Raw genomic sequence first — 16,281 nt, 5'->3', positions numbered from 1 at the left:
CTTTATTTAGAGAATAGGAGAAAGGATTTAAAGGAAGACAATGACAGACCATTTAAGATAGTAGAGCTTAAAAGGAGATAAACACAATCTCATCAACTAAAAAGATTTGCTGCAGTAAATAAGAGGAGGGAAATAGTTTATGAAATGCAAGCAAAGGAAATAGGGTAGTAACTTAGACATCGAGTGAAGCCAGAAAGATCATGTAGCCTTTTTCCAAGTACAAGGCCACCAAGTAGGAAAGATTGGTGATGAGAGACTAGAAGGCTAAGAAAACGAAGATAATCCTGTGCAGCAAACAAACATAAAGAATAAAGGATTGAAATTGAAGGACGACTACAGGAGTATAAAGAAATTCTTAAAAACCAAAAGTGGGAGCACAAAACCTACAGTTGATGTTAGCCAACCTCATGATGGGCCAAGAACATTGTGGCTTGTGGTTCCTAAGTTAGAAAATACCATATACCAAAAATTTAAATGGAACACATTACTTTTATCCAATTGACAGTACCCCAAAAGAAACTAACTTTTTAGGGGGTGGAGAGAGGGAGAAGGAGAGTGGGAAAGGAGAATAGGACATGGTTGGGAACAGTAGTTACATGAGTAGTATTTTTGTTTTTATGATAAACTATGTATTTAAACTTGGCAAAAGCCCATTAGCTGTCAAAAGGGAATAAGGAATAAATTCCCAAAAATATATCATTTCTTTTAGAGAAGTTTCAGAACCAAAAGACTAATTTACATGAAAACCTGTAGAGAAAGTAGTTGAAAAGTCCATTCATAAATCTTTTACTTAATTTACATTAACTTAATACACATATACTTAACAATTATGTTTGGATTGTTCATGAAAATTTCATAAGACATTAAACAAAGCTAGCCATCATCAAGTTTTTCCGTTAACTACTTTTTACAGTACATGCCTATCAAAAAAAAATCACGAAAGCAAAAGACCTAAAAAAAGTTAAATACATGTTGTTGTTTTTTTATTGCTGTGCTTGTTACACATGAAGTAATGGATATCAAACAACTCCTTTTTATTGCACCGTTACTTGCACATTTGTTCTTAGGTTGCCTAAAACATTTAAATACAAATAAATAAGAAAATGAAAGAATAATTATAAAATAACAAATAAAATACAAAAACTTTTTTTTTTTTTAAATTGGGGAGGTTTTGGATCACAACGGGTCCCAGTGGTGATCACTGGTGTGGGCTGTAGGTGATGGGGGATGCATTGGAAGGGGCTCACCTAGGACATGCTTCTAAGACATATAGATATAGTCAAGTGTTCATGGGATATTAACTTTGTCAGTGGAGATCCACACAATGACTAAAAGAATATTGAATTCCCATCCTGGGAATTTCTGCTACATTCTCTAATAAGACAGCTAGCATTCCCTGAGTGCAAGGGCAGTGCCTAGTGAAGGAAGACAGACCATTATGGTGACGGCATTTATGGACCTTTTCTTTTGAAATTGAGACTTAACCTAATATTCTATACTGCCTAAGAGTTACCTCCTGAAAGCCTTCTTGTTGCTCAAATGTGACCTCTCTCTAAGCCAAACTCAGCATATAAACATACTACCTTCTCCACCTCCCCACCCCCACCCCCCCATGGTGTGGGACATGACTCCTGGGGATGAGCCTCCCTGACACTGAGGAATTATTACCAAGCACCAACTAGCAATGCATCTGGAAAAAGACCTTGACCAAAAGGGGGACATGGTAAATACAAATGAGTTTTTATGGCTAAGAGATTTCAAAGTGAGGTGGGAGGTCATTTCAGAGGTTATGCTTATAAAAGTCGTAGGAGGATCTCATTGACTGCCACAGTAAATAGTGCCTCAAATTGTGGGGCTCCTGAGGGCTTCAGAGACATCCAGAAACTATAAGCAGGGCAGACAGCTTAGAAATTTGGCACCCTGTCAGTGGATCTTACTTGGGAATTTATGCTTTTCAGTGTAACAGAGTTAGACTCATTTATAGGTTTTCTGCACATGGCTCTTCTGCCTTTTTTATTTGAACCTATAATTAGCACTATACTTGATAAATATATATCCCAGAGACTTAAGCCTTTGGTCCATCCATGTGCTAGTTGATCCTGGAATTTCATCAGAGTTGCAACACCTATTCTCCCGTTCATTATATTCTCCCAGGAAAACTAACAAGGAGATGATGATGGAGAAAGCCCATCCCATGGAACAGAGAGTGCAACTGCAAGCAAAATAGTCCAACCGTCTGCCCCATGGGTCTAACCCCCTCTCAATTAGAAGCAGAGTAGGCATCACGATTCCAAAATCCTTAAGATTGTGGAATGAACAATGGACTGAAGTAGATTTATTATTATTCTACTATAGCCTTAATATTATTCTAGCAATTGAAGAACTCTTATCATTGATGTAAAGGCAGTGGCCATCAGAGGTTCTGAGGAATGGGAGAGGAAAGAATAAGTGTAACATGGGGGCATTTTTGGGATATTGGATTTTTCTCCATGGTGTTGTAGTGATGGATACAGGCCATTGTATATTCTGTCTTAACTTGCAAAATTGTGTGGGACAAAGTGTAAACTATAATGTAAACTGTAGTCCACAGTTAGTAGCAGTGCTTCAATATGTGTTCATCAATTGAAACAAATGAACGACACTAATGAAGGATATTGTTAATGTGGGAAAGTGTGGGAGGAGGGAGGCATATAGGAATCCCTTCTATTTTTTTATATAGTATTTGTGTAATCCAGAGGTTCTTTAAAATAAAAATAAAAAAAATAAAGCTACAAAAAATGAATAAATACAAATAAAATGAATATAGCAAAAAAATTGAAAGCAACCGCAGGTAACTTTAGAAATAATGGAATGTGAGCCATTTATGCCCTTCTCCAGTAAATTGGGTCACAACTTTGTCTAAAAGTAACACTTCTGCGGCTGCAAAGGCGTACACATTTAAATTGTGTATTCCATAGATAAATATTGTTCAACATGTGCTATCTATTTCTACCACAGCCTTGAAAGTGCTTCAAACCTTAAAGTACCCACAATAACTACATTTTGATTGGAACCAATTATCACCTTTACCCCGCCCCACCCCCCCACCAGGACAAACCAATATGTAAGCAGTTTTCTTTGCTTAGACATGAAAGCATTTTTAACACTGGCCCTTCTGAAGCCACAAGGACCCAACGTACTAGGCCAAACATTTATGACTTATATAAAAATTCCCCATCCTCATATTGGCCACCTCAAGATGAAAACAGGTAGCTCCCTAAATGTTAAATGGCTCTGCTCCCCTAATATTAAACATAAAAATCACATGGGAAATACAGAAATTCCTGTAGAAGTAACAAAGCTGTCATAAATCATCAACAAATTACTATTTGTGGGACAGCATGGATGACAAATGGTCTACTGGGTAACTTTTAGAATGAGGCAGCCAAAGTTGGAAGGTTGGTTAATTTTCCCATCCTTCTGTTTCAGCTTCATCTCCTTGGGTATCCAATGTTCACAATGTCAAGTTGTCTCTCAGTAATTGCGTTATTAGCATGCTGTCTTGGTATGACTCTTCACTTAATTATCAAGTTCAGCAAGAGCTTCATCAAAAGCTGTCTTTGCAAGAGAGCAGGCTTTCTCCAGGGAGTTCAGAATCTCATAGTAGAACACAGAAAAGGTAAAGGCCAGACCTAATCTGATAGGCTGTGTTGGTTACATTTCATTTTTCTGGTTTCATATGCTTCTTGGAATGCTTGTTGTGACTGATCCACAATCCTTTTGTCTTCATCACCAGCAGCAATCAGCCAAGTAAGGATAGTAGTCTCCTTTCATTTTCAAATAGAAGACTTCGCTGTCTGCTAGTGAGGCAGTGAGGATCCAGAACTTTTCCAAAAGAGACAAAAATATGGAATGCTTCACAGATTTGTGTGTCAGGCTTGCACACAGGGGCCGTGCTAATCTTCTCTATCATTCCAGTTTTAGTATATGTGCTGCCCAAGCAAGCACCCTGTTTTTTAATTGCTCAGTGTAATTCAGTTTTAAAAAAATTGCAGACTGGGTTGATAATATATTTTCTTATAGCCTGTGAATGAATATCAGCAATATAACTATATACATTCAGCCAAATATAGAGAGGTGTCCTCTCAAAACACCCATAAGACTCAGGTTCACCGAAGCCTAAGGAAGCTTTGCCATTATTTTTAGCTTTTGAAGTTCATTGTCATGATGATATTAATAATGTTATTAAAAATAAAACAAGGAAACAGGTAAAATAAAAATTAACTTATGTTAAAAAATTAACAGGTATAATAAAAAATTAACTTTATAAAATAAAAATTAACATAAATGCACTAATTATGAAGGCAGGCTCTCTGTTTATGGTGGTTTTGTGGCTTGGTAGGATGCTCACATTTAATTTGAGGCCCAATCCTAGTAATTCCAAGGTCATGGTTTTTATGACTGATCAAGTGTATTAGAATAGTCAAGCCAATTTATACATGTAGATGCAGTCTTAAAAAATTTATATTCCTCAAAATTCTCTTTCTCTTTTCTTTCCACTCCTATTTCCCTATGACATTTTTGAAAAGCTATAGAGAACATTTTAAAATTTAGCCTTTAGCTAAAGTATTTGGGCATTTTCTTGGCATGAACATCTTTCTTAGGTGGCTTATAACTTTTAACCCTGGAAAGAAAGTATGTGTTATCTCCTAAATCAGACTTAGTAATTTTGCCAAAAGAAATTCCATGAATGTTAAATAGCATATTCTCTGCCATCACTGATGTGTTTATATTAATGGTAAGTCAGAACAGAATCCATGCCAGTCTCATAAAAGGCACAGTCTTAATAGTTAATGGTTGTTTGTAGTGGAATGTTTTTTATGTTTTACAATTGAAGGTAAATATATTGAACTATAAATGTTTAATTGTACAATTGTGTGACAGTTTGAAGTTACTTTGTGAATCCCCAAAAGAAAAATATTATGTTCTTGAAAAATCTATTCCTGGGAATTTGGAGCCCTTTTGATTGGACTCTTATCAGTGGGGTATGACTCATGTTGAGTCTCTGCCCTCTTACTGGATTTTTATATAAACAGAGACAGAGAGACACAGAGAATAAGCCATTACTTTTGAACCTGCCATGTGAGAGAGGACTCAAGGATCTCTAGCATCCAAAGCTTAAGCACAAAGTCCCCAAGAGGCTGGGCCCATAAAGCAGCTCAAGGCTGAAGAGATGAGCCATATGCATAATCGCTTATAGCTGAACTGGGGAAGAAAACAAAGCAGCTGAGACTGAGAAAGGAGGCCTGAAAGAGACAAGCACTATGCCTGGTTGCCCATAGCTGAGTTCTAGGAGATGGTGGATTCTGGTGGGGAAGGCAGGGACCTTGACAGAAATCAACCACTTTATACACCACATGGCAGGACACCAGAATTACCTATAGCTGACTTTGGTAAGAAACCATATCTGATGGTGCTTTGATTTGGACATTTCACAGCCTGGGAACTGTAAGCTTTTAACCCAAATATAATCCTCATTATAAAATCCAACTGATTTCTTATACTTAGCATTGCAGCCCTGTGGCAAACTATTAATAAGACAAGTGGCACTGAAAGAGTGTGGTTGTGCTGCTTGCAGTTACCAAAAATATTGGAACAGCTTAATATATGGATAGGGGGTATTTTTTGGAGGAATTGTGTAACATGCTTGATAGAAAAGGCCTAGATTGCTTTGAAGAGACTGTTGGTGAAAATATAGACACTAAAGATAGTTTTGATCAGGCCTTAGATGGAAATGATGAATGTGTCATTGGAAACTGGAAGAAAGGTGATTTTTGTTTTAAATGGCAGAGAACCTGGCAAAAGCAAGTTCTCATATTATTAATAGAAGAAAGGCAGAACTTGAAAGTGATCATCTTGGATATTTAGCTGAGGAGATCCAAGCTAAATGTGGGAGGTGGGACCTGGCTTCTCCTTGCAGCTAACAGCAAAACTTGAAAAGAAAGAGATAAGTTAAGAACTGAACTGCTGGGCACAAAGAAATCAGAATTTGATGGTTTGGGAAATTCTGAGCTTCTGGAATACATGCCCCCAGAAGATAGTGCCCCATGTGAGGACTTAACTGAAGTTGGAAACAGGCAGCCATTTCCTTGCAAGTTAGGATTGGAAATGCAGTTATACAGAAATGACTTTTTGAAAATCTTACTGTCTGATGATGGCTTGGACTCCTGTGAGTTGCAGGCAAAACTGATGAGCTTTTTGAGAGATCTGTCTGAAGGAAACCACTCTCAGTCTAGACTAAAAGGTTCAGAAAAGGGAGAAATTGAAAGAGAAAACACTACAAAGGAAAACTATGAAGCTGAGGTCTGGACTTGGGACATCTCGGTTCAGGAGATGGACCCCACCCATGTGTGCAGAAAGGGAGAGTTTGTTCCAGCATGTGAAGAAGGTGTCTCTTCCAGCCCATTGTTCAGGGAGAATTCAGATGTCCCAGGCTACAGAGAGGTTGAAGCACATACCCACCATGGTTGGGGATAGTTAGGTTGCCACTCCACTGTTCTGAGGGGGTTGGACCTATTCCCTATTGATTAGGGAGAGTTAGGTCACCATCCTACTGTTATAAGTAGGTTGGGCCTGTGAGCCAGAGGCTAGGGAGAATGTTATTGCCACCTCACTATACTAAGGGAGTTGAAATTTGTCCCCCAGAAATTGGGAAAATTGTGGCCCTCACTTCATTGTTCTTGGAGAATAAGGTCTAGAGCATGGTCAACACCTAAAGGCTTGATGAGGATGGAACTGAGAAGATGTCCACCAGCAAGCCCTTGGGAGGGTTGGGCCCCATGAGGCCCTGAGGAGAAGAAGACTTCTTCTAGAGATGGCTCTCAGACTTTGAAATCTAATGAAGTACACCTTGCAGGTTTTTGGAACTCTCTGGGAACCATGACTCCTGTTTTCTTTCCAATTTTGCCTGTGCTTATCCTGTGACTGTCCCTCCCTTATATATTGGAAGCAGATAACTTGTTTTCTAAGTTTCAAAGGTTGACAGCCAGGGGTACTTTGGCCCTAGACAAACTGCAATCCTATAACTGATTTTTATTAGATTTTTTTACTTAGCATTGCTACGGAAATGATTTAAGGTTTTTGAAATATTGTCATGTAATTAATGTATTTTGCAAATGGAAAGAATATGTCTTTTTGGCATTCAGAGAGTGAAGTTTGAACTTATTTTATATATCCCACAAAGAAAAAGATTATGTTCTTTAATCCAAACCTGTGGGTGTGGAGTCCTTTTGATTGGACTATTTTATTGAGGCATGACTCAGGTTAAGTCTCCACTCTCTTACTGGAGCTTTATATAAATGGAGATAGAGAGACACACACAGAAAAAAAGAAGCCACCATTTTTCACCCTGCCATGTGAGAGCAGACTTGAGGATCATAAGCAGCCAGACGTTTAGCACAAAGACCCCAGAAGAGATAAGCCATATACCTGATCATTCAGAGCTGAGCTCCAGGAGACAGTAGATTCTGGAGGGGAAGGTCGGGGACCTGAGCAGAGATAAGCTACCATCTTTGCAATGTGGCAGGACACCAGGATCACCTGTAGCTGACTTTGGTGAGAAAGCATCTCAGAACTGTATGCTTTTACCCTAAATAAAATCCCCATTATAAAAGCCAATCCATTTCTGGTAATTTGCATCCGCAGCCCTGTGGCAAACTAAGACAAACTGTGAATTGATTTTTCTCTAGATTTTTCCTCCATGACTTTTTCTATTAATTAGTAGTCATCAAATAATATAAAAATGTACTCAATATATAAGTATAGAGTTATAACTATGTGTAAATAGGTACTAGGTGCTGAAAGAGATTCAAAGAAGACTTAGACACGAATCTTGTCTTTGAAGAGTTTACAGTCTAGTGGAGTGGGGATGAAGTAATTAATGATATAGGGTACTGTAATACTATATTATCATATATAATGCCATATTGTCTAGTGCATGTTGAAAATGATTCAGTGATAATGAGCGTTAGGGTTAGTAGTACTGAGTACTTATTCCAAGCTGGGAGATTATGGAAGGTTAATGGGGGAGGGGGAACACAGCATTTGAGCTGGAGCATAGTGAGATATGGGATCTAGGAGATGGAGAGGAAAGAACAAGTATTTCAAGGAGAGGTTACAACATGGGCGTTTTAGTTTAGCTAAAAGCTGCTGGGAGCTATATACCAGAAATGAGTTGGCTTTTATAATGGGAATTTGTTAGGTTAAAAGCTTACAGTTTTGAGGCTGTGAAAATATCCAAAGCAAGGCATCATCAAGATGCTGTCTCACTGAAAGGATGGCTGGAGTGATCCTGGACTCTTCTCTCAGATGGTAAGGCACAAGGAGCCATCTTCTTCTCTTCCAGGCCTCCTTGCTTCAACTTCTGGCTGCTCTACCTGTAGTTTCCTTTCTCCTGGCTTCCTTTCTGAGCTCCTGGGTTCCTTATCTCTCTCTTTGTGGCTTTTTCTCTGTGTCTCTGTTTTCAGTCCTCTGTTTATATAGGACTCCACCAAGAGGACCATGAACCACCTTGGGTCACTTCTCATTGAAGTAATCCAATCAAAGTCCCCCAACTGAATCCCATCCAATCAAAGGGTCCCACTAGCACAGGAATGGATTAGCTTCAAGAACATAATCTTTCCTGGGATCCACAGAAAGCTTAAATCTATCACAATGGGTGATGGTAGAATAGTAAGAAAGGTGAGGAACATTAAGGAAGGTGTATTGAAAATAAACTTGTTTTTTCTGCAAAGACTGAGGAATGGGTTTGGGTTTTGTGATTGAGAATGCATTTTATTGATGTTTAAGTACATGTATTGCCACTTTTCATGATATCAGAATGCTTGGCATTATATTTAAAATAATTTTATCATGTGATTTAAAACTGCAAAATTTGGGTCCTAAATTCTTTTTATCATCCATATGCCTATTAGTTACTATTGTAAAGTAAGTGAGATTTAAGATTATTTATTTAAATTGTGTTTTTTATTTACTATTTGCTTAGCATTTTTAAAAAAAACTTGGTTTGAGAGAAATTTCTGTACTGTAGATAAATTGTAATATATTGCAATATAAATTATTGCCAATACACATATTGCTCATACTCTTTGAAGAAACATGCATCAAAAGGAAGTTTTAAATATTTCCTGAAAAAAATACGAGATTTTTTCCCAGTAGATAAATCCTGAGATAGAAGAGCTTATGTTTGATTTAGATTAAATGTTAAAGAAACATATATGCAAGTTACAGTGGAATAAATCGAGGCTTCCTTGGATTTAAATAATGTAGGGGACTGATAATTTAAGAAGTTATTCCTATTAAAATGCATGATCTGTAATTATACCATATTTGCTATTTGAGCATGATTTTTCTATTGCAGCCTTCAACTTAAGAAGAATTCACTGCTGAAATCTTTTAAAAGCTCCTTTGGGAGTAATATTTCAATGAAACCCAGGGCCTGAATATGGAATTGAAATTCCCTCCTAGTTTCAATGATTTAGCTCCACAAAACATGTAATGTGTTGGGTTTAGAATGTGGCAATTGATTTTTCCCTTATTGAAGAAAAAATAAGTTCTAATAAAGCATCATTTCAAGATTCACATTTTTTTCCCTCACTCTTTGTGTTCCTAAATTTGCCTGTCCTCCTTTATCCTCAATCTTTTTCACAAATATTATCAAAAGCAAATTTTATACATTGTTCTATGTTCCATTCTCTCCAATCCCCATCTATGACTACACTTCCCACATTTTGACATTTCATTTCTTAAAAATTAATAGTTTCTTTCTACCAGCTTTCAAATGTGATCAGGTTTCACCTACTCTTCAAAGGTAGAAAAATACATATAGATTCCCCCGGTAGAAAACAAATATATGCTGCAAGCCAAAGAGGGGAGAAGGAAGCATCATAAATACCTACACAAAGAATATGCAATATTCACTTATTCTAAAAGTCTTTATAGGAACTTCCAAAATGTGCCTTTCCCTTAACAACCCTGTTAATATATAGTATGTAGTATTATATATCTCTGCAAAAACTATTGCTCACTCTTTGTAATTTGTTCTTCATAATATTGCAGTGCCATTGCTTTTGTAATAATAACCTTTATATGAAAAATCCAAAATATTCTCTAGCTTTACATTTCTCAAATTTTTGAAAGAATCATTTTTTAAATATCTATTTCCTGGTTTTACCTGTTCTCTGACACTGACCTTTCAACTCTCCATTCTTAACCTCTATTCTTTATTTTCCCCTATATTCACCACTTACGGGTGTTCAGTTTTTGTCTTCAAACTTATTTTCAGGAACTCATCACGTTTTATAGTAATTGTTGGATGGGTCTAGGAGAATTAACTGGGTGTTAAGCTCAACTGTTCAGTCATCTACACTCATATGTATCACTCATTTCACTTATATGTTTGATTTCTAAATTAACATCATTGCCCCAGCCTCTCTTGACAGGTGAAGAAATAAGTAATTAACAAAAATATGAATGCAGCCATTATATACATTTTATGAAAGACAACATTAACTCTTTGGAGCAAATTTATATCTTTTAAGATAATCTAAATGCACATTTTCAAAATTTGACTGGTACATAACATGAAAAATTCTAATTATACTATTCGGACCAAATATTGTCATTTGAATTTTTTAATAATTCAATTACTTTTTATGTTGGGTTTCTGCAATTTAAGCACAAGTTTTCAGTGATGACACCGAATTTAGATTACTCTTAGGGGTGGCAGAGAACAATGGCAATGTCAACAACCAAATTATTTCTACTTAACATTGGTGCAATCTACATTCTTCTTGAATCACTAGATTTTCCAAGGCTTGCATGCTAATTCATTCATTTAATCACTCATTAATGCAACAAATCTATTTGGAGCACCCACTAAATGACCGGAAATAAGACAGATTTTGAAGATACAGTCCCTGTATCTATACCACCAGGCCTTTCCCAACCCATTTTTCTTTGACCTGAAGTAGTCTCTTTAGCCTCATCTATCAAAATCCTATTACTTCCCTGGACCAACTGAATGTCTGTTTTCTGCAGTTTCCTCCAGTCTCCACTACTAACCAAAGTGATTTTCCTTACTCTTGAATTTCCATAGCTCATTTTTTGGGTTATATTTATTATAATCTTAATGATCTATGCTGTAATTTATATTTCAATCATTTTCAAACCTATTTCCACTCATCATGATATTTTTTAAAGTGTGAAAGATAACAAATTTTATCGAAATGACATAAAACTTTGTTGAATGAAATGAAAGATGTACCGCTACCACTATATTTAGGAGAGCTATTCAGAGTTAGCATTTCACACTGATTGATTTAATTTCATTGACTTAAGTTATAGAAATCTAGCTTAATTTATAGACTTATACAAATATGTATTAATATTTCTGTACAAAAGTAAATCTTACGAAATATTTAATTCTCATTTTAGAAAATCTCACTATTGGAATGACACAAATGAATGGTAGAGAAAATATTAATTACTAAACTTGTAAAGAGATATAAGAATTAAATTTATATGTTATTTCTCCTCAGAGGACTCAAATTCCCTTATGGATTCAGTTTTCAAAACTATACAAAGACTCCTAAAGCTGTTTTCCCAGCCCTGGCATCTTTACTGAATTCTAGAATATTACAGTCCCAACTGCCATGTGGGTGTGAAATATTAAACTCATTATTTTCAAAATTGAATTTATAATCCTACCCACATCTACTTCCTTTTTCAAAACTTTTGCATTATCATTTTTTTAGTTTCTCTGGCATAAGACCTGGGTTTTATATTTGACTCCTCCTAGTTCCTTCCCTGAAATCCAAACAATATCACATTTTACCTATTTTTCCTCACATTCTTTACTCCATCTCTTTTCTGCATTCAAGTTAGTGTTCATTTCAATTTCTTAAAAATGCTTTAATTCTCTCACTTTCTTTTTCTGCAACAAAAATAACTCCTACAAAGTAAAACTCTTAGATTTGGGAATTTTCTTGGGGTCTTTCTAGGTTCTCTTTCCATGAGGAAGAAGATGAAACCCAGTGTTAGGGACCAAAGTAGGCTATTTATTCTAGTAATGTAAGAACTTGTAAGATTGATATAAAGACAGTGATCACAAGATGTTCTGAGGGGAGGGAAAGGGAAGAATAGGTATAAAATGGGGCATTTTGGGGACATGGAATTGTTCTCCTTGACATTAGAATGACATATACAGGCCATTATACATTTTTCAAAGCATATAATTTTGTGGTGCAATGTATAAACCATAATATACACTATATACCATGTTTAGTAGCAGTGCTTCAATATGTGTTCATCAATTGTAACAGATGTATCACACTAATGAAAGTTGTTAATGGGGAAAAGTGTGGGACATGGAGGGGGTGAGGTATGTGGGAATCCCCTATATTTTCAATGTAATTTTTATGTAATCTGAAGCTTCTTTAAAAAATAATAATAAAAAGGAAAAAAATAAGAAAAGAAAAACAAATGACCCAGTGAGAGGGAATTTTCTCAAGATTACAGTGTCTAGTTGATACAAATTTCAGAAGTTCAGCACTTTTGCATTCAAAATAGTTTTCTTTCTGCTATGCCGTGCTATTTGCTTTTAAGTAGTTTTTGTTTTTCCTAACATCAAGGAATTTGTTTCAGTTGATAATAAACACAAAAACAACTGAAAACAATGTAACAGTTAATCATTATTTTCATTTAATGCACAATTCTTCATACTTTTACACTAGCCAATTTTATGCATTTAACTTCATTAATCTTTCTTTACAAGTCAGGCTTTCAATTTCTTTAGTCATCTTTATCCTCATACTTTTCTGGATGTCTTCCAGTTTGTCTGTACTTTTATGATATTGATATAAAATATTCCAGGCACAGACACTTGTAGGCTAAGATAGTGGCATGGTGCTTTTACTTTTTTAAAGTTCTGAGCATTCATGTATTTGTTTATTCAATAACTTTAGGGAGTTCAATGGGAGCTGTATTAGACAGTGGGGATATAATGGGAAACAGAAATAGACTTGTTCCCTGACCATGATACCTCCTGTCTAGTTGGAGAAATACATCTTTAAAACAATTGTCCATATATATATAAATATACAGAGTATTATATGTACATTAAAGAAAATACAGGATGCTTAAGGAGTGTATTAATGTGGCACCTGACCAAGTCTGGAGGTCATTTCTTCATTCCATCTTTGCATGATTAGCTAGGGCTTACCATGTGCAAACTGCGATTACAGACTCTCTTTAAAGATGAAACCAAAGAATAAGACAAAGTATTCGCCTTCTGACAATCAAGGGTTGCCTTGTAAGTGCTTCTACCCATCTATTTAGTCAGTTCAAATAAAAATAGTTGTTATGGACAATAATATTTTTTGAAATTTGATATGAAATGTGAATGAATATCTTAGGACATGCTGCTATTTTATTAAAGAGTTTACCAGTAATTGAAACTCTTAAAAACTGACTAAAGAAACAGTTTTACCTCAAATCCTCTAGTGGATCCTCCTAAACCCCTTTCTCAGATAACCAGTTTCCTGCCCCCCGTAGGCCACCCCTGGAGGGGTCACTACTTACTTTTGGATTAGGTTTAGTGCATTCCAAAGTCCATGAGCCACAAAGATTTAGACGAGAGAGAGGGTGACTAGCTGGAGAAGTTGGATGCCTACTTAAGGATTGAGAATGTAAGGAAGAGGAGAGAAAGGTGGAGAGTATTCCAAGCATTTGTAGGGAGCCACAGGGCAGAAGAAATTAAGAAAAGGTGTGAAGGATAAATAATCCTTCTAAATCTAAATCTAAATGTCTAAATCTCCCTACTCAGACTGAAAATTGAGAGAAAAGGTCAGAGAGATTAGGTAGGAATGTAAATGAAAACATTTACATCCATTTTAAATTGCCAAAAGTTTTGTCATGATTTTATTCTCATCTCTTCATTTTCTATTGGTTGATATTTCTCTTAATCTTTTTTGTTATTATAGAACACCATTTGGATTTTGAAATTATGAATTTTCAATTAGTAATCTCAAAACACAACAAAAACCTCATTTCAGGAATTGCTGTTTTTGACACACACAAATGATTAGTCCTTGAGGTGCCTGTATATTTTCTCCCAGTTATCTCTCTGGAAGGTCTGAGATTTTATTTCTTCACAAGATTTCCATTCCTGTTGTTTCCTTTTTTAGCTATTAAGGAAATCAAAGGCATAGCTTATCACTCAAATGACCTGGAGGTACAAGCCATGTCTTTAAATCTTTTAAGAATGAACTGATATGTACAAATACTCAGACCTCTTGCAGAACTTGGTAAATTTATAATTAGTTTTAAATTTTCCTCTTAGTCACTGGGGTACTGTGATGGTTAGGCTGTTGTGTCAACTCGGCCATTTAATTGTGCCCAGTTGTTTGGTCAAGCAAGCACTGGCTAACTGTAACACAAGGGCATTTATGGACTTTAGTCACCAGTGACTTTACTGCAGTTGTAAATCATAGACAGCTGGTTATAATTACGTCAATCAGGGAGATTGCCATCAGCAAGAGTGATCCTTAACCCAATCAGTTGAATGCCTTAAAAGGGGAAGTGATTCCAGCATTGAGAGAGAATTTCCCAGCTCATCTTTGGACAGCCAACATCTCCCAGAACTCATCAAGAACCTTATTGGACTTTCATTGTCTGCCTTCGGAACCTGGACTTGTGCATCCCCTGGCTGTGTGAGAGACTCTCATGTAATCACATACTATTGACAGATATCTCTTATTGATTCTGTTTCCCTAGAGAACCCTGACTAATACAGCTACATAAAAAAGTTGATGCAATTTCCACTTATGGATCTTATTCAGTGTATCTGTTAAACAACATCCTATTATGAATATATTTCATGTTGAAGCAAAAAAGTTTTTGCAATTGGCACTGAATTATAAGAAAGGGATAAAGGAAGAGAGGAAAACAGGTATAAGAATCAATGCCATAAGTATGATGTGCTGGATTTATTCTAAAAATAAAGAAAAGTTTCTAGTTATGGTGATAAACGTATATATATATATAAGTTCCTCTTGGGGACTGAAGAGAATTGTAGTGCATATTCATTTGATTCATTTTTATGCGACTGAAAATTTCTTATTGTACAGATAGTTCTGCCTAAAATATGCCCTAGTATTCATATGAATTGCCTACATAATTAAAGAAAGTTGGTTCTCAATTCTTAAGCATTCTATACCAAATGTTATTCTGCCCACACACCTTCTACTTGTTACAGACCTGGAAACATATGCTCCTGATAGAAACTTTTTTTTTCAACTTGAGACATCACCCATCTTGCTCCTCAGATAATACCAAGCTACCCGTGGTTAAAAACCTCAATGCAGTTAAGTTATAAAATGAAATCTTTAAATAATGACTATTTTAGGGAAAAACATCAACTAAGTGGAAATGTCATTCCTATTTCCACATAGAACTCAAAATACATGGCAATGCTTAATCTTCAACATTCATTCTAGAATTTACTTGAGTATAGTGCTGTTTCAGAGTTTCTTTAAAGAAGCAAAAGAAGAACTAGACATGGTCATTGCTCTCCATAAAATCATCGTGATTTCAGTTAAAATAAATAAGTAGATATTGATTATTTAAAAACAATATTTTGAAGAAAACAATAGTAAGGTAAAATTTATAATTTTTTAAAAAGATTTATTTATTTATTTATTTCTCTCCCCTCCTCCCCACCCTGGTTGTCTGTTCTCTGTGTCTATTTGCTGCGTCTTCTTTGTCTGCTTCTGTTGTTGTCAGCGGCGAGAATCTGTGTTTCTTTTCATTGCGTCATCTTGTGTCAGCTCTCCATGTGGGCAGCGCCATTTTTAGGCAGGCTGCACTTTCTTTTCACACTGGGCAGCTCTCCTTATGGGGCGCACTCCTTGCGTGTGGGGCTCCCCTATGCGGGGGACATCCCTGCGTGGCACAGCACTCCTTGCACGCATCAGCACTGCGCATGGGCCAGCTCCACATGGGTCAAGGAGGCCCGGGGTTTGAACTGCAGACCTCCCATGTGGTAGACGGACGCCCTAACCACTGGGCCAAGTCTGCCACCAAAATTTATAATTTTAAATGGAATGGAATGCCTTTTAAATTGAGATTTTATTTGATCATATTCTTGGTTATCCTTGATCATCATCCTACATTTTAATTGAGTAAATAAGGACTTTAAAGTATATGAAAACACTTTTATAACCTTTGATTTGTTTTATATCATAA

General features: G+C 36.1%; 1 protein-coding gene and 1 non-coding gene across 4 annotated transcripts in view; one reads left to right on the top strand and one right to left on the bottom strand.

Annotated features, from left to right (window-relative positions):
* Positions 1–16,281, top strand: part of HCN1 (hyperpolarization activated cyclic nucleotide gated potassium channel 1) — a 479,788-nt gene that overhangs the window by 27,255 nt on the left and 436,252 nt on the right. The window lies entirely within an intron of this gene.
* On the bottom strand, positions 3,881–3,987 carry LOC111765181 (U6 spliceosomal RNA). Its single transcript, XR_002797586.2, has one exon. It is a non-coding gene; the product is annotated as a U6 spliceosomal RNA (small nuclear RNA).

Source organism: Dasypus novemcinctus, chromosome 2 (genome assembly GCF_030445035.2).
Source record: "Dasypus novemcinctus isolate mDasNov1 chromosome 2, mDasNov1.1.hap2, whole genome shotgun sequence".
Lineage (NCBI taxonomy): Eukaryota > Metazoa > Chordata > Mammalia > Cingulata > Dasypodidae > Dasypus > Dasypus novemcinctus.
This window is presented reverse-complemented; position numbering and strand designations above follow the sequence as displayed.